At 56.8% G+C, this 27,630-nt stretch overlaps 10 non-coding genes across 10 annotated transcripts; all 10 read left to right on the top strand.

The window, feature by feature from the left end:
- The first annotated feature begins 1,305 nt into the window (after window positions 1-1,305).
- Window positions 1,306-1,398, top strand: LOC133086448 (small nucleolar RNA SNORD116). The gene has a single exon (XR_009700203.1). It is a non-coding gene; the product is annotated as a small nucleolar RNA SNORD116 (small nucleolar RNA).
- Window positions 1,399-4,087: 2,689 nt separating this feature from the next.
- Window positions 4,088-4,180, top strand: LOC133086216 (small nucleolar RNA SNORD116). Its single transcript, XR_009699977.1, has one exon. It is a non-coding gene; the product is annotated as a small nucleolar RNA SNORD116 (small nucleolar RNA).
- A 2,689-nt stretch (window positions 4,181-6,869) lies between these two features.
- Window positions 6,870-6,962, top strand: LOC133086215 (small nucleolar RNA SNORD116). Its single transcript, XR_009699976.1, has one exon. It is a non-coding gene; the product is annotated as a small nucleolar RNA SNORD116 (small nucleolar RNA).
- A 2,689-nt stretch (window positions 6,963-9,651) lies between these two features.
- LOC133086446 (small nucleolar RNA SNORD116) lies at window positions 9,652-9,744 on the top strand. The gene has a single exon (XR_009700201.1). It is a non-coding gene; the product is annotated as a small nucleolar RNA SNORD116 (small nucleolar RNA).
- Window positions 9,745-12,433: 2,689 nt separating this feature from the next.
- Window positions 12,434-12,526, top strand: LOC133086445 (small nucleolar RNA SNORD116). Its single transcript, XR_009700200.1, has one exon. It is a non-coding gene; the product is annotated as a small nucleolar RNA SNORD116 (small nucleolar RNA).
- Window positions 12,527-15,215: 2,689 nt separating this feature from the next.
- On the top strand, window positions 15,216-15,308 carry LOC133086444 (small nucleolar RNA SNORD116). Its single transcript, XR_009700199.1, has one exon. It is a non-coding gene; the product is annotated as a small nucleolar RNA SNORD116 (small nucleolar RNA).
- Window positions 15,309-17,997: 2,689 nt separating this feature from the next.
- On the top strand, window positions 17,998-18,090 carry LOC133086443 (small nucleolar RNA SNORD116). Its single transcript, XR_009700198.1, has one exon. It is a non-coding gene; the product is annotated as a small nucleolar RNA SNORD116 (small nucleolar RNA).
- A 2,689-nt stretch (window positions 18,091-20,779) lies between these two features.
- Window positions 20,780-20,872, top strand: LOC133086214 (small nucleolar RNA SNORD116). Its single transcript, XR_009699975.1, has one exon. It is a non-coding gene; the product is annotated as a small nucleolar RNA SNORD116 (small nucleolar RNA).
- Window positions 20,873-23,561: 2,689 nt separating this feature from the next.
- Window positions 23,562-23,654, top strand: LOC133086442 (small nucleolar RNA SNORD116). Its single transcript, XR_009700197.1, has one exon. It is a non-coding gene; the product is annotated as a small nucleolar RNA SNORD116 (small nucleolar RNA).
- Window positions 23,655-26,343: 2,689 nt separating this feature from the next.
- Window positions 26,344-26,436, top strand: LOC133086441 (small nucleolar RNA SNORD116). The gene has a single exon (XR_009700196.1). It is a non-coding gene; the product is annotated as a small nucleolar RNA SNORD116 (small nucleolar RNA).
- Window positions 26,437-27,630: the final 1,194 nt, after the last annotated feature.

Below are 27,630 nucleotides of genomic sequence, written 5' to 3'. Positions count from 1 at the left end.
GCAGGCAGCAGGAGGGCACTTAGGACGAGGCTGTGAAGCGTTTGAGCGTTTCCTCAGTGGTCTGGGCCGCGAAACCTGCCAGTTGGAAGCTTGCCGATACGTGGCCGGGAAGGTGGCCTAATTTCCGCTGTCAGGTCCCAACCTGTGTCCTGGTTGCTGAAGCCCAACACTTCCCGTTGTGGGCATTCCCACGGGGTCACGGAAAGTGATATGGTCTAGTTGGCGAGAAGAGGCACTTGGGCCGAAGTTCGTTAGCCCCTTGAGTAGTGCCGGGCTGCATCTTGCCTGTAGGCAACTGCAGGTCGGAGTCAGCCCCCCCATGGGAGGTTCCCTTGCTTCTGGGAGCGCTGGGAGTGACCCCAAGGGCACATCAGATGTGCTTGTAGGTGGCAGGGTCTCCAGGTCCACGTAGATGTGACACCCACGGCCGGGAGGCAGGTCTCGTCCAGTCTTTGTGCTTTGGTCAGAAGGCGTGGCTGTGGGAGAGCGGGAGTCTGTGACCTATTTCAGCAGCCCCTGGGCGTTAAACTTCGCATGCGGCCTCTTGAAGCTGACAGGGGTCTTTCTCCTTTCAGTTGGGGGTCCAACCAGGGTGCTGTGTATAAACTGTGGCGTTTACTGTTGGAGGTGTCTGCAGAGGGCCACAGCGACACCCAGAGACCAAGACGCGTATTCAGCGCCACACACAGGAACCCACAAGCGCATCCTCGTGCGCAGTCACAGTCACACACGCCCACTCACGTGAATACACAGATACAGTGTCTGACACACCGACCAATGTACGTGCCTAACTTCCTCCAGTCATGCTGTGAGACACGCAATCAGTTTTCGGTAATGGATAGTGGTACTTGGAAAGCAGGTTCTGGGCTCACGGCAAGGTAAGTGTTCGCAAGAATCATGTTCTCTGAACCGTGGTGCAATTCAGAAGCCTGCATGATTTCTGTCCACTTCTCAGGTGCAGCTGCAGGGCAAGGCTGGCCGTCGGCAAAGACAAGAAGACCTTCGCGTTGTCTGATGACTGGATGTCCTAAGGAGAACTGGAAAAAGTGGGGCGGGCGCACGTTGCTGAGCGTGGCTGTGGATAACTCAGGACGGTATGCATTCACCCATACTAAAATGTGCCATTGGATATTAGGTTTTCATCAGATGGGCCCAGTGGCTGCAAGAGTGGATTGATTGTTGGTCTTGCTGAGTGGCCTGAAGACTGTGGATTCCCCAGGCTGTTGGAGTACTTCCGGGTCATGGCTCCTCTGCAGAGCCCCACGGCCTGCCCGTTTGTGTTCTGCAGCGTCCCAGCATGTGCTTGGATCGATGATGACACCCTTGTATGCATTCCTTGGAAAATCTGAACAAAATGAGTGAGAACGCTCTACCGTCTCCTTATCGAAACTGAGGTCCAGCACGTTTCCTCTCTCGGGGGTATGGGACAGTTAGGAGTGAGGGCCGACGTCCCCTGCTGACAGGCATGCAAACACCACTAAGGGCTCCAGCATTGGAGGGACTCCTGTGTGAGGGTCGACCGTGTCTGCCCATAAGCTGGGTCATCTATGAATCCCCGGTCCCTGCTAAAAGACCGCTGAGGGAATACAAGGGGCCAGGCTCTCCTGCTAGTCTTCAGAGTCGGAGCGTGTGCTGGTGGAGGCCCAGTGAGCTTGCAGCTTGGAGAGGTGTGTTTTGGCCAGGATCACGCTTTGTGCATGCCGCTTCGGAGGTTGATTCTGGAAGCCAAAGTGAGCAAGCTTCCCTGGTTGGAGCCTGGAGCCTCAGGCCAGGCCTGAGGCCCTCTGTGATGTTGTGTGTGGTGTGGTGAGGTTCCTGAGTGCCCGGTGGGGCTGGAGCAGTGAGCAGGGGTGGGCTGGAGTTGAGCGATGGCAGAAGGGGGCCGATGGACTAGGCCACGGGGCTGCCCCTTTCAGCTCCTCTGCTGAAGCTGCCGGCACACTGTTGGTGCTAAGTGGATCATCGTGGAGTGGGCTGAGGATCGAGTGCTGCATTTAAGCCTGTGTGGTGGCTGGGGGCCTGGAGAGAAAGTTAAGGTATCATGAGGACACGTCCTATGTAATGTCGTGGGATGGGCTGTCATCATTGGGTTGCAGGTGCTGGCCTCAGCTTCCCGAGGATGTGTCTTGTTCGTGAAGGGCTGGCATCAGCTGCCTATGGAGGGGATGGCTTTGGCAGTTCATGAGGATGTAGTGAGGTAGGTAACCTGTGTAGAGTTGCGATCCCATTTCCGGAGGAGTGACTCCACACGGGTGTCTTGCGGGACGTAGAGAAGATGGACATGCTGAGGCATCTGTGCCGGCCTCCTTGGGGGTAGGTGAGTTATGGGAACAAGCCCTTTGGTCGTTTTGTTCCTTCTTTTGGGAATGTGCAAAGCGATAGTGTTTCTCCCGGAGGGCATGACGCGGCCGGCCCATGTGGCATGCAGGCCGTTCGAAGAGCCAGAGCTTTATCCGGAGCAGTCCATTGGCCGGGAAGAGATGGGGACACAGTTGCCCTGCCAGGTGCCCTGCCGTGGCCAACCACCTTTCCCTTTCAGGCTTCCAAGTCCCCTCGCATGGCAGAGGTCTTCCATTGAAAGTCTGTCTGTGGTCCTCGGGGACAGTGCCTTTGATCACTGTGAGTTCCTCGGTAGTGTCGCTGTGGCAGTGGAGAATTGCCAGGATGCATGCGGTGCCGTGGGCCTCATCAAAGCAGACAGGCTTGCGGTCTGTCTTCCCTGGTGTTCAGTGTCCCCGTGTTCGCATGACGTCTGTGGCTTCAAGTAGGGTTGAGTCGCCCTGCAGGCAGCAGGAGGGCACTTAGGACGAGGCTGTGAAGCGTTTGAGCGTTTCCTCAGTGGTCTGGGCCGCGAAACCTGCCAGTTGGAAGCTTGCCGATACGTGGCCGGGAAGGTGGCCTAATTTCCGCTGTCAGGTCCCAACCTGTGTCCTGGTTGCTGAAGCCCAACACTTCCCGTTGTGGGCATTCCCACGGGGTCACGGAAAGTGATATGGTCTAGTTGGCGAGAAGAGGCACTTGGGCCGAAGTTCGTTAGCCCCTTGAGTAGTGCCGGGCTGCATCTTGCCTGTAGGCAACTGCAGGTCGGAGTCAGCCCCCCCATGGGAGGTTCCCTTGCTTCTGGGAGCGCTGGGAGTGACCCCAAGGGCACATCAGATGTGCTTGTAGGTGGCAGGGTCTCCAGGTCCACGTAGATGTGACACCCACGGCCGGGAGGCAGGTCTCGTCCAGTCTTTGTGCTTTGGTCAGAAGGCGTGGCTGTGGGAGAGCGGGAGTCTGTGACCTATTTCAGCAGCCCCTGGGCGTTAAACTTCGCATGCGGCCTCTTGAAGCTGACAGGGGTCTTTCTCCTTTCAGTTGGGGGTCCAACCAGGGTGCTGTGTATAAACTGTGGCGTTTACTGTTGGAGGTGTCTGCAGAGGGCCACAGCGACACCCAGAGACCAAGACGCGTATTCAGCGCCACACACAGGAACCCACAAGCGCATCCTCGTGCGCAGTCACAGTCACACACGCCCACTCACGTGAATACACAGATACAGTGTCTGACACACCGACCAATGTACGTGCCTAACTTCCTCCAGTCATGCTGTGAGACACGCAATCAGTTTTCGGTAATGGATAGTGGTACTTGGAAAGCAGGTTCTGGGCTCACGGCAAGGTAAGTGTTCGCAAGAATCATGTTCTCTGAACCGTGGTGCAATTCAGAAGCCTGCATGATTTCTGTCCACTTCTCAGGTGCAGCTGCAGGGCAAGGCTGGCCGTCGGCAAAGACAAGAAGACCTTCGCGTTGTCTGATGACTGGATGTCCTAAGGAGAACTGGAAAAAGTGGGGCGGGCGCACGTTGCTGAGCGTGGCTGTGGATAACTCAGGACGGTATGCATTCACCCATACTAAAATGTGCCATTGGATATTAGGTTTTCATCAGATGGGCCCAGTGGCTGCAAGAGTGGATTGATTGTTGGTCTTGCTGAGTGGCCTGAAGACTGTGGATTCCCCAGGCTGTTGGAGTACTTCCGGGTCATGGCTCCTCTGCAGAGCCCCACGGCCTGCCCGTTTGTGTTCTGCAGCGTCCCAGCATGTGCTTGGATCGATGATGACACCCTTGTATGCATTCCTTGGAAAATCTGAACAAAATGAGTGAGAACGCTCTACCGTCTCCTCATCGAAACTGAGGTCCAGCACGTTTCCTCTCTCGGGGGTATGGGACAGTTAGGAGTGAGGGCCGACGTCCCCTGCTGACAGGCATGCAAACACCACTAAGGGCTCCAGCATTGGAGGGACTCCTGTGTGAGGGTCGACCGTGTCTGCCCATAAGCTGGGTCATCTATGAATCCCCGGTCCCTGCTAAAAGACCGCTGAGGGAATACAAGGGGCCAGGCTCTCCTGCTAGTCTTCAGAGTCGGAGCGTGTGCTGGTGGAGGCCCAGTGAGCTTGCAGCTTGGAGAGGTGTGTTTTGGCCAGGATCACGCTTTGTGCATGCCGCTTCGGAGGTTGATTCTGGAAGCCAAAGTGAGCAAGCTTCCCTGGTTGGAGCCTGGAGCCTCAGGCCAGGCCTGAGGCCCTCTGTGATGTTGTGTGTGGTGTGGTGAGGTTCCTGAGTGCCCGGTGGGGCTGGAGCAGTGAGCAGGGGTGGGCTGGAGTTGAGCGATGGCAGAAGGGGGCCGATGGACTAGGCCACGGGGCTGCCCCTTTCAGCTCCTCTGCTGAAGCTGCCGGCACACTGTTGGTGCTAAGTGGATCATCGTGGAGTGGGCTGAGGATCGAGTGCTGCCTTTAAGCCTGTGTGGTGGCTGGGGGCCTGGAGAGAAAGTTAAGGTATCATGAGGACACGTCCTATGTAATGTCGTGGGATGGGCTGTCATCATTGGGTTGCAGGTGCTGGCCTCAGCTTCCCGAGGATGTGTCTTGTTCGTGAAGGGCTGGCATCAGCTGCCTATGGAGGGGATGGCTTTGGCAGTTCATGAGGATGTAGTGAGGTAGGTAACCTGTGTAGAGTTGCGATCCCATTTCCGGAGGAGTGACTCCACACGGGTGTCTTGCGGGACGTAGAGAAGATGGACATGCTGAGGCATCTGTGCCGGCCTCCTTGGGGGTAGGTGAGTTATGGGAACAAGGCCTTTGGTCGTTTTGTTCCTTCTTTTGGGAATGTGCAAAGCGATAGTGTTTCTCCCGGAGGGCATGACGCGGCCGGCCCATGTGGCATGCAGGCCGTTCGAAGAGCCAGAGCTTTATCCGGAGCAGTCCATTGGCCGGGAAGAGATGGGGACACAGTTGCCCTGCCAGGTGCCCTGCCGTGGCCAACCACCTTTCCCTTTCAGGCTTCCAAGTCCCCTCGCATGGCAGAGGTCTTCCATTGAAAGTCTGTCTGTGGTCCTCGGGGACAGTGCCTTTGATCACTGTGAGTTCCTCGGTAGTGTCGCTGTGGCAGTGGAGAATTGCCAGGATGCATGCGGTGCCGTGGGCCTCATCAAAGCAGACAGGCTTGCGGTCTGTCTTCCCTGGTGTTCAGTGTCCCCGTGTTCGCATGATGTCTGTGGCTTCAAGTAGGGTTGAGTCGCCCTGCAGGCAGCAGGAGGGCACTTAGGACGAGGCTGTGAAGCGTTTGAGCGTTTCCTCAGTGGTCTGGGCCGCGAAACCTGCCAGTTGGAAGCTTGCCGATACGTGGCCGGGAAGGTGGCCTAATTTCCGCTGTCAGGTCCCAACCTGTGTCATGGTTGCTGAAGCCCAACACTTCCCGTTGTGGGCATTCCCACGGGGTCACGGAAAGTGATATGGTCTAGTTGGCGAGAAGAGGCACTTGGGCCGAAGTTCGTTAGCCCCTTGAGTAGTGCCGGGCTGCATCTTGCCTGTAGGCAACTGCAGGTCGGAGTCAGCCCCCCCATGGGAGGTTCCCTTGCTTCTGGGAGCGCTGGGAGTGACCCCAAGGGCACATCAGATGTGCTTGTAGGTGGCAGGGTCTCCAGGTCCACGTAGATGTGACACCCACGGCCGGGAGGCAGGTCTCGTCCAGTCTTTGTGCTTTGGTCAGAAGGCGTGGCTGTGGGAGAGCGGGAGTCTGTGACCTATTTCAGCAGCCCCTGGGCGTTAAACTTCGCATGCGGCCTCTTGAAGCTGACAGGGGTCTTTCTCCTTTCAGTTGGGGGTCCAACCAGGGTGCTGTGTATAAACTGTGGCGTTTACTGTTGGAGGTGTCTGCAGAGGGCCACAGCGACACCCAGAGACCAAGACGCGTATTCAGCGCCACACACAGGAACCCACAAGCGCATCCTCGTGCGCAGTCACAGTCACACACGCCCACTCACGTGAATACACAGATACAGTGTCTGACACACCGACCAATGTACGTGCCTAACTTCCTCCAGTCATGCTGTGAGACACGCAATCAGTTTTCGGTAATGGATAGTGGTACTTGGAAAGCAGGTTCTGGGCTCACGGCAAGGTAAGTGTTCGCAAGAATCATGTTCTCTGAACCGTGGTGCAATTCAGAAGCCTGCATGATTTCTGTCCACTTCTCAGGTGCAGCTGCAGGGCAAGGCTGGCCGTCGGCAAAGACAAGAAGACCTTCGCGTTGTCTGATGACTGGATGTCCTAAGGAGAACTGGAAAAAGTGGGGCGGGCGCACGTTGCTGAGCGTGGCTGTGGATAACTCAGGACGGTATGCATTCACCCATACTAAAATGTGCCATTGGATATTAGGTTTTCATCAGATGGGCCCAGTGGCTGCAAGAGTGGATTGATTGTTGGTCTTGCTGAGTGGCCTGAAGACTGTGGATTCCCCAGGCTGTTGGAGTACTTCCGGGTCATGGCTCCTCTGCAGAGCCCCACGGCCTGCCCGTTTGTGTTCTGCAGCGTCCCAGCATGTGCTTGGATCGATGATGACACCCTTGTATGCATTCCTTGGAAAATCTGAACAAAATGAGTGAGAACGCTCTACCGTCTCCTCATCGAAACTGAGGTCCAGCACGTTTCCTCTCTCGGGGGTATGGGACAGTTAGGAGTGAGGGCCGACGTCCCCTGCTGACAGGCATGCAAACACCACTAAGGGCTCCAGCATTGGAGGGACTCCTGTGTGAGGGTCGACCGTGTCTGCCCATAAGCTGGGTCATCTATGAATCCCCGGTCCCTGCTAAAAGACCGCTGAGGGAATACAAGGGGCCAGGCTCTCCTGCTAGTCTTCAGAGTCGGAGCGTGTGCTGGTGGAGGCCCAGTGAGCTTGCAGCTTGGAGAGGTGTGTTTTGGGCAGGATCACGCTTTGTGCATGCCGCTTCGGAGGTTGATTCTGGAAGCCAAAGTGAGCAAGCTTCCCTGGTTGGAGCCTGGAGCCTCAGGCCAGGCCTGAGGCCCTCTGTGATGTTGTGTGTGGTGTGGTGAGGTTCCTGAGTGCCCGGTGGGGCTGGAGCAGTGAGCAGGGGTGGGCTGGAGTTGAGCGATGGCAGAAGGGGGCCGATGGACTAGGCCACGGGGCTGCCCCTTTCAGCTCCTCTGCTGAAGCTGCCGGCACACTGTTGGTGCTAAGTGGATCATCGTGGAGTGGGCTGAGGATCGAGTGCTGCCTTTAAGCCTGTGTGGTGGCTGGGGGCCTGGAGAGAAAGTTAAGGTATCATGAGGACACGTCCTATGTAATGTCGTGGGATGGGCTGTCATCATTGGGTTGCAGGTGCTGGCCTCAGCTTCCCGAGGATGTGTCTTGTTCGTGAAGGGCTGGCATCAGCTGCCTATGGAGGGGATGGCTTTGGCAGTTCATGAGGATGTAGTGAGGTAGGTAACCTGTGTAGAGTTGCGATCCCATTTCCGGAGGAGTGACTCCACACGGGTGTCTTGCGGGACGTAGAGAAGATGGACATGCTGAGGCATCTGTGCCGGCCTCCTTGGGGGTAGGTGAGTTATGGGAACAAGCCCTTTGGTCGTTTTGTTCCTTCTTTTGGGAATGTGCAAAGCGATAGTGTTTCTCCCGGAGGGCATGACGCGGCCGGCCCACGTGGCATGCAGGCCGTTCGAAGAGCCAGAGCTTTATCCGGAGCAGTCCATTGGCCGGGAAGAGATGGGGACACTGTTGCCCTGCCAGGTGCCCTGCCGTGGCCAACCACCTTTCCCTTTCAGGCTTCCAAGTCCCCTCGCATGGCAGAGGTCTTCCATTGAAAGTCTGTCTGTGGTCCTCGGGGACAGTGCCTTTGATCACTGTGAGTTCCTCGGTAGTGTCGCTGTGGCAGTGGAGAATTGCCAGGATGCATGCGGTGCCGTGGGCCTCATCAAAGCAGACAGGCTTGCGGTCTGTCTTCCCTGGTGTTCAGTGTCCCCGTGTTCGCATGATGTCTGTGGCTTCAAGTAGGGTTGAGTCGCCCTGCAGGCAGCAGGAGGGCACTTAGGACGAGGCTGTGAAGCGTTTGAGCGTTTCCTCAGTGGTCTGGGCCGCGAAACCTGCCAGTTGGAAGCTTGCCGATACGTGGCCGGGAAGGTGGCCTAATTTCCGCTGTCAGGTCCCAACCTGTGTCCTGGTTGCTGAAGCCCAACACTTCCCGTTGTGGGCATTCCCACGGGGTCACGGAAAGTGATATGGTCTAGTTGGCGAGAAGAGGCACTTGGGCCGAAGTTCGTTAGCCCCTTGAGTAGTGCCGGGCTGCATCTTGCCTGTAGGCAACTGCAGGTCGGAGTCAGCCCCCCCATGGGAGGTTCCCTTGCTTCTGGGAGCGCTGGGAGTGACCCCAAGGGCACATCAGATGTGCTTGTAGGTGGCAGGGTCTCCAGGTCCACGTAGATGTGACACCCACGGCCGGGAGGCAGGTCTCGTCCAGTCTTTGTGCTTTGGTCAGAAGGCGTGGCTGTGGGAGAGCGGGAGTCTGTGACCTATTTCAGCAGCCCCTGGGCGTTAAACTTCGCATGCGGCCTCTTGAAGCTGACAGGGGTCTTTCTCCTTTCAGTTGGGGGTCCAACCAGGGTGCTGTGTATAAACTGTGGCGTTTACTGTTGGAGGTGTCTGCAGAGGGCCACAGCGACACCCAGAGACCAAGACGCGTATTCAGCGCCACACACAGGAACCCACAAGCGCATCCTCGTGCGCAGTCACAGTCACACACGCCCACTCACGTGAATACACAGATACAGTGTCTGACACACCGACCAATGTACGTGCCTAACTTCCTCCAGTCATGCTGTGAGACACGCAATCAGTTTTCGGTAATGGATAGTGGTACTTGGAAAGCAGGTTCTGGGCTCACGGCAAGGTAAGTGTTCGCAAGAATCATGTTCTCTGAACCGTGGTGCAATTCAGAAGCCTGCATGATTTCTGTCCACTTCTCAGGTGCAGCTGCAGGGCAAGGCTGGCCGTCGGCAAAGACAAGAAGACCTTCGCGTTGTCTGATGACTGGATGTCCTAAGGAGAACTGGAAAAAGTGGGGCGGGCGCACGTTGCTGAGCGTGGCTGTGGATAACTCAGGACGGTATGCATTCACCCATACTAAAATGTGCCATTGGATATTAGGTTTTCATCAGATGGGCCCAGTGGCTGCAAGAGTGGATTGATTGTTGGTCTTGCTGAGTGGCCTGAAGACTGTGGATTCCCCAGGCTGTTGGAGTACTTCCGGGTCATGGCTCCTCTGCAGAGCCCCACGGCCTGCCCGTTTGTGTTCTGCAGCGTCCCAGCATGTGCTTGGATCGATGATGACACCCTTGTATGCATTCCTTGGAAAATCTGAACAAAATGAGTGAGAACGCTCTACCGTCTCCTTATCGAAACTGAGGTCCAGCACGTTTCCTCTCTCGGGGGTATGGGACAGTTAGGAGTGAGGGCCGACGTCCCCTGCTGACAGGCATGCAAACACCACTAAGGGCTCCAGTATTGGAGGGACTCCTGTGTGAGGGTCGACCGTGTCTGCCCATAAGCTGGGTCATCTATGAATCCCCGGTCCCTGCTAAAAGACCGCTGAGGGAATACAAGGGGCCAGGCTCTCCTGCTAGTCTTCAGAGTCGGAGCGTGTGCTGGTGGAGGCCCAGTGAGCTTGCAGCTTGGAGAGGTGTGTTTTGGCCAGGATCACGCTTTGTGCATGCCGCTTCGGAGGTTGATTCTGGAAGCCAAAGTGAGCAAGCTTCCCTGGTTGGAGCCTGGAGCCTCAGGCCAGGCCTGAGGCCCTCTGTGATGTTGTGTGTGGTGTGGTGAGGTTCCTGAGTGCCCGGTGGGGCTGGAGCAGTGAGCAGGGGTGGGCTGGAGTTGAGCGATGGCAGAAGGGGGCCGATGGACTAGGCCACGGGGCTGCCCCTTTCAGCTCCTCTGCTGAAGCTGCCGGCACACTGTTGGTGCTAAGTGGATCATCGTGGAGTGGGCTGAGGATCGAGTGCTGCCTTTAAGCCTGTGTGGTGGCTGGGGGCCTGGAGAGAAAGTTAAGGTATCATGAGGACACGTCCTATGTAATGTCGTGGGATGGGCTGTCATCATTGGGTTGCAGGTGCTGGCCTCAGCTTCCCGAGGATGTGTCTTGTTCGTGAAGGGCTGGCATCAGCTGCCTATGGAGGGGATGGCTTTGGCAGTTCATGAGGATGTAGTGAGGTAGGTAACCTGTGTAGAGTTGCGATCCCATTTCCGGAGGAGTGACTCCACACGGGTGTCTTGCGGGACGTAGAGAAGATGGACATGCTGAGGCATCTGTGCCGGCCTCCTTGGGGGTAGGTGAGTTATGGGAACAAGCCCTTTGGTCGTTTTGTTCCTTCTTTTGGGAATGTGCAAAGCGATAGTGTTTCTCCCGGAGGGCATGACGCGGCCGGCCCACGTGGCATGCAGGCCGTTCGAAGAGCCAGAGCTTTATCCGGAGCAGTCCATTGGCCGGGAAGAGATGGGGACACAGTTGCCCTGCCAGGTGCCCTGCCGTGGCCAACCACCTTTCCCTTTCAGGCTTCCAAGTCCCCTCGCATGGCAGAGGTCTTCCATTGAAAGTCTGTCTGTGGTCCTCGGGGACAGTGCCTTTGATCACTGTGAGTTCCTCGGTAGTGTCGCTGTGGCAGTGGAGAATTGCCAGGATGCATGCGGTGCCGTGGGCCTCATCAAAGCAGACAGGCTTGCGGTCTGTCTTCCCTGGTGTTCAGTGTCCCCGTGTTCGCATGATGTCTGTGGCTTCAAGTAGGGTTGAGTCGCCCTGCAGGCAGCAGGAGGGCACTTAGGACGAGGCTGTGAAGCGTTTGAGCGTTTCCTCAGTGGTCTGGGCCGCGAAACCTGCCAGTTGGAAGCTTGCCGATACGTGGCCGGGAAGGTGGCCTAATTTCCGCTGTCAGGTCCCAACCTGTGTCCTGGTTGCTGAAGCCCAACACTTCCCGTTGTGGGCATTCCCACGGGGTCACGGAAAGTGATATGGTCTAGTTGGCGAGAAGAGGCACTTGGGCCGAAGTTCGTTAGCCCCTTGAGTAGTGCCGGGCTGCATCTTGCCTGTAGGCAACTGCAGGTCGGAGTCAGCCCCCCCATGGGAGGTTCCCTTGCTTCTGGGAGCGCTGGGAGTGACCCCAAGGGCACATCAGATGTGCTTGTAGGTGGCAGGGTCTCCAGGTCCACGTAGATGTGACACCCACGGCCGGGAGGCAGGTCTCGTCCAGTCTTTGTGCTTTGGTCAGAAGGCGTGGCTGTGGGAGAGCGGGAGTCTGTGACCTATTTCAGCAGCCCCTGGGCGTTAAACTTCGCATGCGGCCTCTTGAAGCTGACAGGGGTCTTTCTCCTTTCAGTTGGGGGTCCAACCAGGGTGCTGTGTATAAACTGTGGCGTTTACTGTTGGAGGTGTCTGCAGAGGGCCACAGCGACACCCAGAGACCAAGACGCGTATTCAGCGCCACACACAGGAACCCACAAGCGCATCCTCGTGCGCAGTCACAGTCACACACGCCCACTCACGTGAATACACAGATACAGTGTCTGACACACCGACCAATGTACGTGCCTAACTTCCTCCAGTCATGCTGTGAGACACGCAATCAGTTTTCGGTAATGGATAGTGGTACTTGGAAAGCAGGTTCTGGGCTCACGGCAAGGTAAGTGTTCGCAAGAATCATGTTCTCTGAACCGTGGTGCAATTCAGAAGCCTGCATGATTTCTGTCCACTTCTCAGGTGCAGCTGCAGGGCAAGGCTGGCCGTCGGCAAAGACAAGAAGACCTTCGCGTTGTCTGATGACTGGATGTCCTAAGGAGAACTGGAAAAAGTGGGGCGGGCGCACGTTGCTGAGCGTGGCTGTGGATAACTCAGGACGGTATGCATTCACCCATACTAAAATGTGCCATTGGATATTAGGTTTTCATCAGATGGGCCCAGTGGCTGCAAGAGTGGATTGATTGTTGGTCTTGCTGAGTGGCCTGAAGACTGTGGATTCCCCAGGCTGTTGGAGTACTTCCGGGTCATGGCTCCTCTGCAGAGCCCCACGGCCTGCCCGTTTGTGTTCTGCAGCGTCCCAGCATGTGCTTGGATCGATGATGACACCCTTGTATGCATTCCTTGGAAAATCTGAACAAAATGAGTGAGAACGCTCTACCGTCTCCTTATCGAAACTGAGGTCCAGCACGTTTCCTCTCTCGGGGGTATGGGACAGTTAGGAGTGAGGGCCGACGTCCCCTGCTGACAGGCATGCAAACACCACTAAGGGCTCCAGCATTGGAGGGACTCCTGTGTGAGGGTCGACCGTGTCTGCCCATAAGCTGGGTCATCTATGAATCCCCGGTCCCTGCTAAAAGACCGCTGAGGGAATACAAGGGGCCAGGCTCTCCTGCTAGTCTTCAGAGTCGGAGCGTGTGCTGGTGGAGGCCCAGTGAGCTTGCAGCTTGGAGAGGTGTGTTTTGGCCAGGATCACGCTTTGTGCATGCCGCTTCGGAGGTTGATTCTGGAAGCCAAAGTGAGCAAGCTTCCCTGGTTGGAGCCTGGAGCCTCAGGCCAGGCCTGAGGCCCTCTGTGATGTTGTGTGTGGTGTGGTGAGGTTCCTGAGTGCCCGGTGGGGCTGGAGCAGTGAGCAGGGGTGGGCTGGAGTTGAGCGATGGCAGAAGGGGGCCGATGGACTAGGCCACGGGGCTGCCCCTTTCAGCTCCTCTGCTGAAGCTGCCGGCACACTGTTGGTGCTAAGTGGATCATCGTGGAGTGGGCTGAGGATCGAGTGCTGCCTTTAAGCCTGTGTGGTGGCTGGGGGCCTGGAGAGAAAGTTAAGGTATCATGAGGACACGTCCTATGTAATGTCGTGGGATGGGCTGTCATCATTGGGTTGCAGGTGCTGGCCTCAGCTTCCCGAGGATGTGTCTTGTTCGTGAAGGGCTGGCATCAGCTGCCTATGGAGGGGATGGCTTTGGCAGTTCATGAGGATGTAGTGAGGTAGGTAACCTGTGTAGAGTTGCGATCCCATTTCCGGAGGAGTGACTCCACACGGGTGTCTTGCGGGACGTAGAGAAGATGGACATGCTGAGGCATCTGTGCCGGCCTCCTTGGGGGTAGGTGAGTTATGGGAACAAGCCCTTTGGTCGTTTTGTTCCTTCTTTTGGGAATGTGCAAAGCGATAGTGTTTCTCCCGGAGGGCATGACGCGGCCGGCCCACGTGGCATGCAGGCCGTTCGAAGAGCCAGAGCTTTATCCGGAGCAGTCCATTGGCCGGGAAGAGATGGGGACACAGTTGCCCTGCCAGGTGCCCTGCCGTGGCCAACCACCTTTCCCTTTCAGGCTTCCAAGTCCCCTCGCATGGCAGAGGTCTTCCATTGAAAGTCTGTCTGTGGTCCTCGGGGACAGTGCCTTTGATCACTGTGAGTTCCTCGGTAGTGTCGCTGTGGCAGTGGAGAATTGCCAGGATGCATGCGGTGCCGTGGGCCTCATCAAAGCAGACAGGCTTGCGGTCTGTCTTCCCTGGTGTTCAGTGTCCCTGTGTTCGCATGACGTCTGTGGCTTCAAGTAGGGTTGAGTCGCCCTGCAGGCAGCAGGAGGGCACTTAGGACGAGGCTGTGAAGCGTTTGAGCGTTTCCTCAGTGGTCTGGGCCGCGAAACCTGCCAGTTGGAAGCTTGCCGATACGTGGCCGGGAAGGTGGCCTAATTTCCGCTGTCAGGTCCCAACCTGTGTCCTGGTTGCTGAAGCCCAACACTTCCCGTTGTGGGCATTCCCACGGGGTCACGGAAAGTGATATGGTCTAGTTGGCGAGAAGAGGCACTTGGGCCGAAGTTCGTTAGCCCCTTGAGTAGTGCCGGGCTGCATCTTGCCTGTAGGCAACTGCAGGTCGGAGTCAGCCCCCCCATGGGAGGTTCCCTTGCTTCTGGGAGCGCTGGGAGTGACCCCAAGGGCACATCAGATGTGCTTGTAGGTGGCAGGGTCTCCAGGTCCACGTAGATGTGACACCCACGGCCGGGAGGCAGGTCTCGTCCAGTCTTTGTGCTTTGGTCAGAAGGCGTGGCTGTGGGAGAGCGGGAGTCTGTGACCTATTTCAGCAGCCCCTGGGCGTTAAACTTCGCATGCGGCCTCTTGAAGCTGACAGGGGTCTTTCTCCTTTCAGTTGGGGGTCCAACCAGGGTGCTGTGTATAAACTGTGGCGTTTACTGTTGGAGGTGTCTGCAGAGGGCCACAGCGACACCCAGAGACCAAGACGCGTATTCAGCGCCACACACAGGAACCCACAAGCGCATCCTCGTGCGCAGTCACAGTCACACACGCCCACTCACGTGAATACACAGATACAGTGTCTGACACACCGACCAATGTACGTGCCTAACTTCCTCCAGTCATGCTGTGAGACACGCAATCAGTTTTCGGTAATGGATAGTGGTACTTGGAAAGCAGGTTCTGGGCTCACGGCAAGGTAAGTGTTCGCAAGAATCATGTTCTCTGAACCGTGGTGCAATTCAGAAGCCTGCATGATTTCTGTCCACTTCTCAGGTGCAGCTGCAGGGCAAGGCTGGCCGTCGGCAAAGACAAGAAGACCTTCGCGTTGTCTGATGACTGGATGTCCTAAGGAGAACTGGAAAAAGTGGGGCGGGCGCACGTTGCTGAGCGTGGCTGTGGATAACTCAGGACGGTATGCATTCACCCATACTAAAATGTGCCATTGGATATTAGGTTTTCATCAGATGGGCCCAGTGGCTGCAAGAGTGGATTGATTGTTGGTCTTGCTGAGTGGCCTGAAGACTGTGGATTCCCCAGGCTGTTGGAGTACTTCCGGGTCATGGCTCCTCTGCAGAGCCCCACGGCCTGCCCGTTTGTGTTCTGCAGCGTCCCAGCATGTGCTTGGATCGATGATGACACCCTTGTATGCATTCCTTGGAAAATCTGAACAAAATGAGTGAGAACGCTCTACCGTCTCCTTATCGAAACTGAGGTCCAGCACGTTTCCTCTCTCGGGGGTATGGGACAGTTAGGAGTGAGGGCCGACGTCCCCTGCTGACAGGCATGCAAACACCACTAAGGGCTCCAGCATTGGAGGGACTCCTGTGTGAGGGTCGACCGTGTCTGCCCATAAGCTGGGTCATCTATGAATCCCCGGTCCCTGCTAAAAGACCGCTGAGGGAATACAAGGGGCCAGGCTCTCCTGCTAGTCTTCAGAGTCGGAGCGTGTGCTGGTGGAGGCCCAGTGAGCTTGCAGCTTGGAGAGGTGTGTTTTGGCCAGGATCACGCTTTGTGCATGCCGCTTCGGAGGTTGATTCTGGAAGCCAAAGTGAGCAAGCTTCCCTGGTTGGAGCCTGGAGCCTCAGGCCAGGCCTGAGGCCCTCTGTGATGTTGTGTGTGGTGTGGTGAGGTTCCTGAGTGCCCGGTGGGGCTGGAGCAGTGAGCAGGGGTGGGCTGGAGTTGAGCGATGGCAGAAGGGGGCCGATGGACTAGGCCACGGGGCTGCCCCTTTCAGCTCCTCTGCTGAAGCTGCCGGCACACTGTTGGTGCTAAGTGGATCATCGTGGAGTGGGCTGAGGATCGAGTGCTGCCTTTAAGCCTGTGTGGTGGCTGGGGGCCTGGAGAGAAAGTTAAGGTATCATGAGGACACGTCCTATGTAATGTCGTGGGATGGGCTGTCATCATTGGGTTGCAGGTGCTGGCCTCAGCTTCCCGAGGATGTGTCTTGTTCGTGAAGGGCTGGCATCAGCTGCCTATGGAGGGGATGGCTTTGGCAGTTCATGAGGATGTAGTGAGGTAGGTAACCTGTGTAGAGTTGCGATCCCATTTCCGGAGGAGTGACTCCACACGGGTGTCTTGCGGGACGTAGAGAAGATGGACATGCTGAGGCATCTGTGCCGGCCTCCTTGGGGGTAGGTGAGTTATGGGAACAAGCCCTTTGGTCGTTTTGTTCCTTCTTTTGGGAATGTGCAAAGCGATAGTGTTTCTCCCGGAGGGCATGACGCGGCCGGCCCACGTGGCATGCAGGCCGTTCGAAGAGCCAGAGCTTTATCCGGAGCAGTCCATTGGCCGGGAAGAGATGGGGACACAGTTGCCCTGCCAGGTGCCCTGCCGTGGCCAACCACCTTTCCCTTTCAGGCTTCCAAGTCCCCTCGCATGGCAGAGGTCTTCCATTGAAAGTCTGTCTGTGGTCCTCGGGGACAGTGCCTTTGATCACTGTGAGTTCCTCGGTAGTGTCGCTGTGGCAGTGGAGAATTGCCAGGATGCATGCGGTGCCGTGGGCCTCATCAAAGCAGACAGGCTTGCGGTCTGTCTTCCCTGGTGTTCAGTGTCCCCGTGTTCGCATGACGTCTGTGGCTTCAAGTAGGGTTGAGTCGCCCTGCAGGCAGCAGGAGGGCACTTAGGACGAGGCTGTGAAGCGTTTGAGCGTTTCCTCAGTGGTCTGGGCCGCGAAACCTGCCAGTTGGAAGCTTGCCGATACGTGGCCGGGAAGGTGGCCTAATTTCCGCTGTCAGGTCCCAACCTGTGTCCTGGTTGCTGAAGCCCAACACTTCCCGTTGTGGGCATTCCCACGGGGTCACGGAAAGTGATATGGTCTAGTTGGCGAGAAGAGGCACTTGGGCCGAAGTTCGTTAGCCCCTTGAGTAGTGCCGGGCTGCATCTTGCCTGTAGGCAACTGCAGGTCGGAGTCAGCCCCCCCATGGGAGGTTCCCTTGCTTCTGGGAGCGCTGGGAGTGACCCCAAGGGCACATCAGATGTGCTTGTAGGTGGCAGGGTCTCCAGGTCCACGTAGATGTGACACCCACGGCCGGGAGGCAGGTCTCGTCCAGTCTTTGTGCTTTGGTCAGAAGGCGTGGCTGTGGGAGAGCGGGAGTCTGTGACCTATTTCAGCAGCCCCTGGGCGTTAAACTTCGCATGCGGCCTCTTGAAGCTGACAGGGGTCTTTCTCCTTTCAGTTGGGGGTCCAACCAGGGTGCTGTGTATAAACTGTGGCGTTTACTGTTGGAGGTGTCTGCAGAGGGCCACAGCGACACCCAGAGACCAAGACGCGTATTCAGCGCCACACACAGGAACCCACAAGCGCATCCTCGTGCGCAGTCACAGTCACACACGCCCACTCACGTGAATACACAGATACAGTGTCTGACACACCGACCAATGTACGTGCCTAACTTCCTCCAGTCATGCTGTGAGACACGCAATCAGTTTTCGGTAATGGATAGTGGTACTTGGAAAGCAGGTTCTGGGCTCACGGCAAGGTAAGTGTTCGCAAGAATCATGTTCTCTGAACCGTGGTGCAATTCAGAAGCCTGCATGATTTCTGTCCACTTCTCAGGTGCAGCTGCAGGGCAAGGCTGGCCGTCGGCAAAGACAAGAAGACCTTCGCGTTGTCTGATGACTGGATGTCCTAAGGAGAACTGGAAAAAGTGGGGCGGGCGCACGTTGCTGAGCGTGGCTGTGGATAACTCAGGACGGTATGCATTCACCCATACTAAAATGTGCCATTGGATATTAGGTTTTCATCAGATGGGCCCAGTGGCTGCAAGAGTGGATTGATTGTTGGTCTTGCTGAGTGGCCTGAAGACTGTGGATTCCCCAGGCTGTTGGAGTACTTCCGGGTCATGGCTCCTCTGCAGAGCCCCACGGCCTGCCCGTTTGTGTTCTGCAGCGTCCCAGCATGTGCTTGGATCGATGATGACACCCTTGTATGCATTCCTTGGAAAATCTGAACAAAATGAGTGAGAACGCTCTACCGTCTCCTTATCGAAACTGAGGTCCAGCACGTTTCCTCTCTCGGGGGTATGGGACAGTTAGGAGTGAGGGCCGACGTCCCCTGCTGACAGGCATGCAAACACCACTAAGGGCTCCAGCATTGGAGGGACTCCTGTGTGAGGGTCGACCGTGTCTGCCCATAAGCTGGGTCATCTATGAATCCCCGGTCCCTGCTAAAAGACCGCTGAGGGAATACAAGGGGCCAGGCTCTCCTGCTAGTCTTCAGAGTCGGAGCGTGTGCTGGTGGAGGCCCAGTGAGCTTGCAGCTTGGAGAGGTGTGTTTTGGCCAGGATCACGCTTTGTGCATGCCGCTTCGGATGTTGATTCTGGAAGCCAAAGTGAGCAAGCTTCCCTGGTTGGAGCCTGGAGCCTCAGGCCAGGCCTGAGGCCCTCTGTGATGTTGTGTGTGGTGTGGTGAGGTTCCTGAGTGCCCGGTGGGGCTGGAGCAGTGAGCAGGGGTGGGCTGGAGTTGAGCGATGGCAGAAGGGGGCCGATGGACTAGGCCACGGGGCTGCCCCTTTCAGCTCCTCTGCTGAAGCTGCCGGCACACTGTTGGTGCTAAGTGGATCATCGTGGAGTGGGCTGAGGATCGAGTGCTGCATTTAAGCCTGTGTGGTGGCTGGGGGCCTGGAGAGAAAGTTAAGGTATCATGAGGACACGTCCTATGTAATGTCGTGGGATGGGCTGTCATCATTGGGTTGCAGGTGCTGGCCTCAGCTTCCCGAGGATGTGTCTTGTTCGTGAAGGGCTGGCATCAGCTGCCTATGGAGGGGATGGCTTTGGCAGTTCATGAGGATGTAGTGAGGTAGGTAACCTGTGTAGAGTTGCGATCCCATTTCCGGAGGAGTGACTCCACACGGGTGTCTTGCGGGACGTAGAGAAGATGGACATGCTGAGGCATCTGTGCCGGCCTCCTTGGGGGTAGGTGAGTTATGGGAACAAGCCCTTTGGTCGTTTTGTTCCTTCTTTTGGGAATGTGCAAAGCGATAGTGTTTCTCCCGGAGGGCATGACGCGGCCGGCCCATGTGGCATGCAGGCCGTTCGAAGAGCCAGAGCTTTATCCGGAGCAGTCCATTGGCCGGGAAGAGATGGGGACACAGTTGCCCTGCCAGGTGCCCTGCCGTGGCCAACCACCTTTCCCTTTCAGGCTTCCAAGTCCCCTCGCATGGCAGAGGTCTTCCATTGAAAGTCTGTCTGTGGTCCTCGGGGACAGTGCCTTTGATCACTGTGAGTTCCTCGGTAGTGTCGCTGTGGCAGTGGAGAATTGCCAGGATGCATGCGGTGCCGTGGGCCTCATCAAAGCAGACAGGCTTGCGGTCTGTCTTCCCTGGTGTTCAGTGTCCCCGTGTTCGCATGACGTCTGTGGCTTCAAGTAGGGTTGAGTCGCCCTGCAGGCAGCAGGAGGGCACTTAGGACGAGGCTGTGAAGCGTTTGAGCGTTTCCTCAGTGGTCTGGGCCGCGAAACCTGCCAGTTGGAAGCTTGCCGATACGTGGCCGGGAAGGTGGCCTAATTTCCGCTGTCAGGTCCCAACCTGTGTCCTGGTTGCTGAAGCCCAACACTTCCCGTTGTGGGCATTCCCACGGGGTCACGGAAAGTGATATGGTCTAGTTGGCGAGAAGAGGCACTTGGGCCGAAGTTCGTTAGCCCCTTGAGTAGTGCCGGGCTGCATCTTGCCTGTAGGCAACTGCAGGTCGGAGTCAGCCCCCCCATGGGAGGTTCCCTTGCTTCTGGGAGCGCTGGGAGTGACCCCAAGGGCACATCAGATGTGCTTGTAGGTGGCAGGGTCTCCAGGTCCACGTAGATGTGACACCCACGGCCGGGAGGCAGGTCTCGTCCAGTCTTTGTGCTTTGGTCAGAAGGCGTGGCTGTGGGAGAGCGGGAGTCTGTGACCTATTTCAGCAGCCCCTGGGCGTTAAACTTCGCATGCGGCCTCTTGAAGCTGACAGGGGTCTTTCTCCTTTCAGTTGGGGGTCCAACCAGGGTGCTGTGTATAAACTGTGGCGTTTACTGTTGGAGGTGTCTGCAGAGGGCCACAGCGACACCCAGAGACCAAGACGCGTATTCAGCGCCACACACAGGAACCCACAAGCGCATCCTCGTGCGCAGTCACAGTCACACACGCCCACTCACGTGAATACACAGATACAGTGTCTGACACACCGACCAATGTACGTGCCTAACTTCCTCCAGTCATGCTGTGAGACACGCAATCAGTTTTCGGTAATGGATAGTGGTACTTGGAAAGCAGGTTCTGGGCTCACGGCAAGGTAAGTGTTCGCAAGAATCATGTTCTCTGAACCGTGGTGCAATTCAGAAGCCTGCATGATTTCTGTCCACTTCTCAGGTGCAGCTGCAGGGCAAGGCTGGCCGTCGGCAAAGACAAGAAGACCTTCGCGTTGTCTGATGACTGGATGTCCTAAGGAGAACTGGAAAAAGTGGGGCGGGCGCACGTTGCTGAGCGTGGCTGTGGATAACTCAGGACGGTATGCATTCACCCATACTAAAATGTGCCATTGGATATTAGGTTTTCATCAGATGGGCCCAGTGGCTGCAAGAGTGGATTGATTGTTGGTCTTGCTGAGTGGCCTGAAGACTGTGGATTCCCCAGGCTGTTGGAGTACTTCCGGGTCATGGCTCCTCTGCAGAGCCCCACGGCCTGCCCGTTTGTGTTCTGCAGCGTCCCAGCATGTGCTTGGATCGATGATGACACCCTTGTATGCATTCCTTGGAAAATCTGAACAAAATGAGTGAGAACGCTCTACCGTCTCCTCATCGAAACTGAGGTCCAGCACGTTTCCTCTCTCGGGGGTATGGGACAGTTAGGAGTGAGGGCCGACGTCCCCTGCTGACAGGCATGCAAACACCACTAAGGGCTCCAGCATTGGAGGGACTCCTGTGTGAGGGTCGACCGTGTCTGCCCATAAGCTGGGTCATCTATGAATCCCCGGTCCCTGCTAAAAGACCGCTGAGGGAATACAAGGGGCCAGGCTCTCCTGCTAGTCTTCAGAGTCGGAGCGTGTGCTGGTGGAGGCCCAGTGAGCTTGCAGCTTGGAGAGGTGTGTTTTGGCCAGGATCACGCTTTGTGCATGCCGCTTTGGAGGTTGATTCTGGAGGCCAAAGTGAGCAAGCTTCCCTGGTTGGAGCCTGGAGCCTCAGGCCAGGCCTGAGGCCCTCTGTGATGTTGTGTGTGGTGTGGTGAGGTTCCTGAGTGCCCGGTGGGGCTGGAGCAGTGAGCAGGGGTGGGCTGGAGTTGAGCGATGGCAGAAGGGGGCCGATGGACTAGGCCACGGGGCTGCCCCTTTCAGCTCCTCTGCTGAAGCTGCCGGCACACTGTTGGTGCTAAGTGGATCATCGTGGAGTGGGCTGAGGATCGAGTGCTGCCTTTAAGCCTGTGTGGTGGCTGGGGGCCTGGAGAGAAAGTTAAGGTATCATGAGGACACGTCCTATGTAATGTCGTGGGATGGGCTGTCATCATTGGGTTGCAGGTGCTGGCCTCAGCTTCCCGAGGATGTGTCTTGTTCGTGAAGGGCTGGCATCAGCTGCCTATGGAGGGGATGGCTTTGGCAGTTCATGAGGATGTAGTGAGGTAGGTAACCTGTGTAGAGTTGCGATCCCATTTCCGGAGGAGTGACTCCACACGGGTGTCTTGCGGGACGTAGAGAAGATGGACATGCTGAGGCATCTGTGCCGGCCTCCTTGGGGGTAGGTGAGTTATGGGAACAAGGCCTTTGGTCGTTTTGTTCCTTCTTTTGGGAATGTGCAAAGCGATAGTGTTTCTCCCGGAGGGCATGACGCGGCCGGCCCACGTGGCATGCAGGCCGTTCGAAGAGCCAGAGCTTTATCCGGAGCAGTCCATTGGCCGGGAAGAGATGGGGACACAGTTGCCCTGCCAGGTGCCCTGCCGTGGCCAACCACCTTTCCCTTTCAGGCTTCCAAGTCCCCTCGCATGGCAGAGGTCTTCCATTGAAAGTCTGTCTGTGGTCCTCGGGGACAGTGCCTTTGATCACTGTGAGTTCCTCGGTAGTGTCGCTGTGGCAGTGGAGAATTGCCAGGATGCATGCGGTGCCGTGGGCCTCATCAAAGCAGACAGGCTTGCGGTCTGTCTTCCCTGGTGTTCAGTGTCCCCGTGTTCGCATGACGTCTGTGGCTTCAAGTAGGGTTGAGTCGCCCTGCAGGCAGCAGGAGGGCACTTAGGACGAGGCTGTGAAGCGTTTGAGCGTTTCCTCAGTGGTCTGGGCCGCGAAACCTGCCAGTTGGAAGCTTGCCGATACGTGGCCGGGAAGGTGGCCTAATTTCCGCTGTCAGGTCCCAACCTGTGTCCTGGTTGCTGAAGCCCAACACTTCCCGTTGTGGGCATTCCCACGGGGTCACGGAAAGTGATATGGTCTAGTTGGCGAGAAGAGGCACTTGGGCCGAAGTTCGTTAGCCCCTTGAGTAGTGCCGGGCTGCATCTTGCCTGTAGGCAACTGCAGGTCGGAGTCAGCCCCCCCATGGGAGGTTCCCTTGCTTCTGGGAGCGCTGGGAGTGACCCCAAGGGCACATCAGATGTGCTTGTAGGTGGCAGGGTCTCCAGGTCCACGTAGATGTGACACCCACGGCCGGGAGGCAGGTCTCGTCCAGTCTTTGTGCTTTGGTCAGAAGGCGTGGCTGTGGGAGAGCGGGAGTCTGTGACCTATTTCAGCAGCCCCTGGGCGTTAAACTTCGCATGCGGCCTCTTGAAGCTGACAGGGGTCTTTCTCCTTTCAGTTGGGGGTCCAACCAGGGTGCTGTGTATAAACTGTGGCGTTTACTGTTGGAGGTGTCTGCAGAGGGCCACAGCGACACCCAGAGACCAAGACGCGTATTCAGCGCCACACACAGGAACCCACAAGCGCATCCTCGTGCGCAGTCACAGTCACACACGCCCACTCACGTGAATACACAGATACAGTGTCTGACACACCGACCAATGTACGTGCCTAACTTCCTCCAGTCATGCTGTGAGACACGCAATCAGTTTTCGGTAATGGATAGTGGTACTTGGAAAGCAGGTTCTGGGCTCACGGCAAGGTAAGTGTTCGCAAGAATCATGTTCTCTGAACCGTGGTGCAATTCAGAAGCCTGCATGATTTCTGTCCACTTCTCAGGTGCAGCTGCAGGGCAAGGCTGGCCGTCGGCAAAGACAAGAAGACCTTCGCGTTGTCTGATGACTGGATGTCCTAAGGAGAACTGGAAAAAGTGGGGCGGGCGCACGTTGCTGAGCGTGGCTGTGGATAACTCAGGACGGTATGCATTCACCCATACTAAAATGTGCCATTGGATATTAGGTTTTCATCAGATGGGCCCAGTGGCTGCAAGAGTGGATTGATTGTTGGTCTTGCTGAGTGGCCTGAAGACTGTGGATTCCCCAGGCTGTTGGAGTACTTCCGGGTCATGGCTCCTCTGCAGAGCCCCACGGCCTGCCCGTTTGTGTTCTGCAGCGTCCCAGCATGTGCTTGGATCGATGATGACACCCTTGTATGCATTCCTTGGAAAATCTGAACAAAATGAGTGAGAACGCTCTACCGTCTCCTTATCGAAACTGAGGTCCAGCACGTTTCCTCTCTCGGGGGTATGGGACAGTTAGGAGTGAGGGCCGACGTCCCCTGCTGACAGGCATGCAAACACCACTAAGGGCTCCAGCATTGGAGGGACTCCTGTGTGAGGGTCGACCGTGTCTGCCCATAAGCTGGGTCATCTATGAATCCCCGGTCCCTGCTAAAAGACCGCTGAGGGAATACAAGGGGCCAGGCTCTCCTGCTAGTCTTCAGAGTCGGAGCGTGTGCTGGTGGAGGCCCAGTGAGCTTGCAGCTTGGAGAGGTGTGTTTTGGCCAGGATCACGCTTTGTGCATGCCGCTTCGGAGGTTGATTCTGGAAGCCAAAGTGAGCAAGCTTCCCTGGTTGGAGCCTGGAGCCTCAGGCCAGGCCTGAGGCCCTCTGTGATGTTGTGTGTGGTGTGGTGAGGTTCCTGAGTGCCCGGTGGGGCTGGAGCAGTGAGCAGGGGTGGGCTGGAGTTGAGCGATGGCAGAAGGGGGCCGATGGACTAGGCCACGGGGCTGCCCCTTTCAGCTCCTCTGCTGAAGCTGCCGGCACACTGTTGGTGCTAAGTGGATCATCGTGGAGTGGGCTGAGGATCGAGTGCTGCATTTAAGCCTGTGTGGTGGCTGGGGGCCTGGAGAGAAAGTTAAGGTATCATGAGGACACGTCCTATGTAATGTCGTGGGATGGGCTGTCATCATTGGGTTGCAGGTGCTGGCCTCAGCTTCCCGAGGATGTGTCTTGTTCGTGAAGGGCTGGCATCAGCTGCCTATGGAGGGGATGGCTTTGGCAGTTCATGAGGATGTAGTGAGGTAGGTAACCTGTGTAGAGTTGCGATCCCATTTCCGGAGGAGTGACTCCACACGGGTGTCTTGCGGGACGTAGAGAAGATGGACATGCTGAGGCATCTGTGCCGGCCTCCTTGGGGGTAGGTGAGTTATGGGAACAAGCCCTTTGGTCGTTTTGTTCCTTCTTTTGGGAATGTGCAAAGCGATAGTGTTTCTCCCGGAGGGCATGACGCGGCCGGCCCATGTGGCATGCAGGCCGTTCGAAGAGCCAGAGCTTTATCCGGAGCAGTCCATTGGCCGGGAAGAGATGGGGACACAGTTGCCCTGCCAGGTGCCCTGCCGTGGCCAACCACCTTTCCCTTTCAGGCTTCCAAGTCCCCTCGCATGGCAGAGGTCTTCCATTGAAAGTCTGTCTGTGGTCCTCGGGGACAGTGCCTTTGATCACTGTGAGTTCCTCGGTAGTGTCGCTGTGGCAGTGGAGAATTGCCAGGATGCATGCGGTGCCGTGGGCCTCATCAAAGCAGACAGGCTTGCGGTCTGTCTTCCCTGGTGTTCAGTGTCCCCGTGTTCGCATGACGTCTGTGGCTTCAAGTAGGGTTGAGTCGCCCTGCAGGCAGCAGGAGGGCACTTAGGACGAGGCTGTGAAGCGTTTGAGCGTTTCCTCAGTGGTCTGGGCCGCGAAACCTGCCAGTTGGAAGCTTGCCGATACGTGGCCGGGAAGGTGGCCTAATTTCCGCTGTCAGGTCCCAACCTGTGTCCTGGTTGCTGAAGCCCAACACTTCCCGTTGTGGGCATTCCCACGGGGTCACGGAAAGTGATATGGTCTAGTTGGCGAGAAGAGGCACTTGGGCCGAAGTTCGTTAGCCCCTTGAGTAGTGCCGGGCTGCATCTTGCCTGTAGGCAACTGCAGGTCGGAGTCAGCCCCCCCATGGGAGGTTCCCTTGCTTCTGGGAGCGCTGGGAGTGACCCCAAGGGCACATCAGATGTGCTTGTAGGTGGCAGGGTCTCCAGGTCCACGTAGATGTGACACCCACGGCCGGGAGGCAGGTCTCGTCCAGTCTTTGTGCTTTGGTCAGAAGGCGTGGCTGTGGGAGAGCGGGAGTCTGTGACCTATTTCAGCAGCCCCTGGGCGTTAAACTTCGCATGCGGCCTCTTGAAGCTGACAGGGGTCTTTCTCCTTTCAGTTGGGGGTCCAACCAGGGTGCTGTGTATAAACTGTGGCGTTTACTGTTGGAGGTGTCTGCAGAGGGCCACAGCGACACCCAGAGACCAAGACGCGTATTCAGCGCCACACACAGGAACCCACAAGCGCATCCTCGTGCGCAGTCACAGTCACACACGCCCACTCACGTGAATACACAGATACAGTGTCTGACACACCGACCAATGTACGTGCCTAACTTCCTCCAGTCATGCTGTGAGACACGCAATCAGTTTTCGGTAATGGATAGTGGTACTTGGAAAGCAGGTTCTGGGCTCACGGCAAGGTAAGTGTTCGCAAGAATCATGTTCTCTGAACCGTGGTGCAATTCAGAAGCCTGCATGATTTCTGTCCACTTCTCAGGTGCAGCTGCAGGGCAAGGCTGGCCGTCGGCAAAGACAAGAAGACCTTCGCGTTGTCTGATGACTGGATGTCCTAAGGAGAACTGGAAAAAGTGGGGCGGGCGCACGTTGCTGAGCGTGGCTGTGGATAACTCAGGACGGTATGCATTCACCCATACTAAAATGTGCCATTGGATATTAGGTTTTCATCAGATGGGCCCAGTGGCTGCAAGAGTGGATTGATTGTTGGTCTTGCTGAGTGGCCTGAAGACTGTGGATTCCCCAGGCTGTTGGAGTACTTCCGGGTCATGGCTCCTCTGCAGAGCCCCACGGCCTGCCCGTTTGTGTTCTGCAGCGTCCCAGCATGTGCTTGGATCGATGATGACACCCTTGTATGCATTCCTTGGAAAATCTGAACAAAATGAGTGAGAACGCTCTACCGTCTCCTTATCGAAACTGAGGTCCAGCACGTTTCCTCTCTCGGGGGTATGGGACAGTTAGGAGTGAGGGCCGACGTCCCCTGCTGACAGGCATGCAAACACCACTAAGGGCTCCAGCATTGGAGGGACTCCTGTGTGAGGGTCGACCGTGTCTGCCCATAAGCTGGGTCATCTATGAATCCCCGGTCCCTGCTAAAAGACCGCTGAGGGAATACAAGGGGCCAGGCTCTCCTGCTAGTCTTCAGAGTCGGAGCGTGTGCTGGTGGAGGCCCAGTGAGCTTGCAGCTTGGAGAGGTGTGTTTTGGCCAGGATCACGCTTTGTGCATGCCGCTTCGGAGGTTGATTCTGGAGGCCAAAGTGAGCAAGCTTCCCTGGTTGGAGCCTGGAGCCTCAGGCCAGGCCTGAGGCCCTCTGTGATGTTGTGTGTGGTGTGGTGAGGTTCCTGAGTGCCCGGTGGGGCTGGAGCAGTGAGCAGGGGTGGGCTGGAGTTGAGCGATGGCAGAAGGGGGCCGATGGACTAGGCCACGGGGCTGCCCCTTTCAGCTCCTCTGCTGAAGCTGCCGGCACACTGTTGGTGCTAAGTGGATCATCGTGGAGTGGGCTGAGGATCGAGTGCTGCATTTAAGCCTGTGTGGTGGCTGGGGGCCTGGAGAGAAAGTTAAGGTATCATGAGGACACGTCCTATGTAATGTCGTGGGATGGGCTGTCATCATTGGGTTGCAGGTGCTGGCCTCAGCTTCCCGAGGATGTGTCTTGTTCGTGAAGGGCTGGCATCAGCTGCCTATGGAGGGGATGGCTTTGGCAGTTCATGAGGATGTAGTGAGGTAGGTAACCTGTGTAGAGTTGCGATCCCATTTCCGGAGGAGTGACTCCACACGGGTGTCTTGCGGGACGTAGAGAAGATGGACATGCTGAGGCATCTGTGCCGGCCTCCTTGGGGGTAGGTGAGTTATGGGAACAAGCCCTTTGGTCGTTTTGTTCCTTCTTTTGGGAATGTGCAAAGCGATAGTGTTTCTCCCGGAGGGCATGACGCGGCCGGCCCATGTGGCATGCAGGCCGTTCGAAGAGCCAGAGCTTTATCCGGAGCAGTCCATTGGCCGGGAAGAGATGGGGACACAGTTGCCCTGCCAGGTGCCCTGCCGTGGCCAACCACCTTTCCCTTTCAGGCTTCCAAGTCCCCTCGCATGGCAGAGGTCTTCCATTGAAAGTCTGTCTGTGG

This window comes from Eubalaena glacialis, chromosome 2 (assembly GCF_028564815.1).
Source record: "Eubalaena glacialis isolate mEubGla1 chromosome 2, mEubGla1.1.hap2.+ XY, whole genome shotgun sequence".
In the NCBI taxonomy this organism is placed as follows: domain Eukaryota; kingdom Metazoa; phylum Chordata; class Mammalia; order Artiodactyla; family Balaenidae; genus Eubalaena; species Eubalaena glacialis.
Note: the sequence above shows the minus strand (reverse complement) of the source record. Positions and strands in the feature narration are given on the sequence as shown.